General features: G+C 55.3%; 1 protein-coding gene across 2 annotated transcripts in view; it reads right to left on the reverse strand.

Annotated features, from left to right (window-relative positions):
* Window positions 1-1,214, reverse strand: part of Slc4a8 (solute carrier family 4 member 8) — a 64,570-nt gene that overhangs the window by 24,447 nt on the left and 38,909 nt on the right. The gene's annotated exons all lie outside the window — the stretch shown is intronic.

Consider the following 1,214-nt stretch of genomic DNA (forward strand, 5'->3'; position numbering starts at 1 on the left):
TCTGAGGAGAGGGCGCAGTCCCTGAGAGACACCGAGGCTCTGAGGAGGCCCGAGCGAGCCGCACCGGCTTGTCTCAGCTCACCCACCCCAGAGCGCGGCTGCCGCCCCCAAGCCTCTCAGTAAAGCCCCGGGGCAACCTGACCAAATCTTCCTCACAGGGCGGGTTGCAGGGTAAAGAGACAGAAAAGGGAGCAGGAAAGCACAGTCTGTGCAATGTCCGGCCAGCACAACCCAGTCATTACAAGCCTGGCCGCGCAGTGCGGAAACGGGGTGGGCTCTAGTCCACGCGCTTCTGCCTTTAGCACAGAGCGGGAAACGGTGGGCGCCACGCACTGCCGGCCCCTCCCACTCCCAAACACAGATGAAGACAGGAGAGCAGACCCAAAATAAAACTGTCCTGAGACGTAAAAGTAAGGGTCTGAACCAGTTAAGATATTTTTCTTAAAAATTAAAAAGTTTGCTGGGCAGTGGTAGCTCACACACCTTTAATCCCAGTGCTCAGGAGGCAGAGGCAGGTGGATTGCTGTGTGTTCGAGGCCAGCCTGGTCTATAGAACAAGTTCCAGGATAGCCAGGGCTACACAGAGAAACCCTGTCCCTAAAAAACAAAACACAAATAGAAACAAAAAGAAAAGAGAAAAGTTAAAAACCCAGTCCGGGCGTGGCAGGACAGCCTGCCACCTCACACTCAGATCACAGGAAGAGGACTGTGAAGACAAGGCCAGCCTGGGCTCCACAAAGAGACCTCAGCTCAGCATGAATAGAGCTGGAGGGATGGTTTAGTGGCTAAGAACACTGGCTGCTCTTCTAGAGGACCTGGGTTCGATTCCTAGCACCCACCTGGGGACTCACAACCATCTGTAACCCCCATCCTGGGGGACCCAACACCGTCTTCTGATGTCCACCACCTGGCACACACACAACGCACAAGCACGCATGCAGGCAAAATGCCCACACACATCAAACAAGTCCAGTCAATCTCAAAATCAGATAAACTGAAAAGACTGCTGATGCTAAGACATTCCGAATGGCAAGGACACACATGGCGGGCTCTGGAGAGAAAGGAGGGCTTCGGCTGCAGGGGTGGCTGGGAAAGACAACAGACCTCAGGGAGGACGGCAGACCACGGGGAGGACAACAGGAGCGATGGGGAGGACAGCAGACCACAGGGAGGACAGGAAACTACAGGGAGGACAGCAGGCCACGGGGAGGACA

Source organism: Psammomys obesus, unplaced genomic scaffold (genome assembly GCF_907164565.1).
Source record: "Psammomys obesus unplaced genomic scaffold, mPsaObe1.curated_primary_1811, whole genome shotgun sequence".
NCBI classification, from domain to species: Eukaryota; Metazoa; Chordata; class Mammalia; order Rodentia; family Muridae; genus Psammomys; species Psammomys obesus.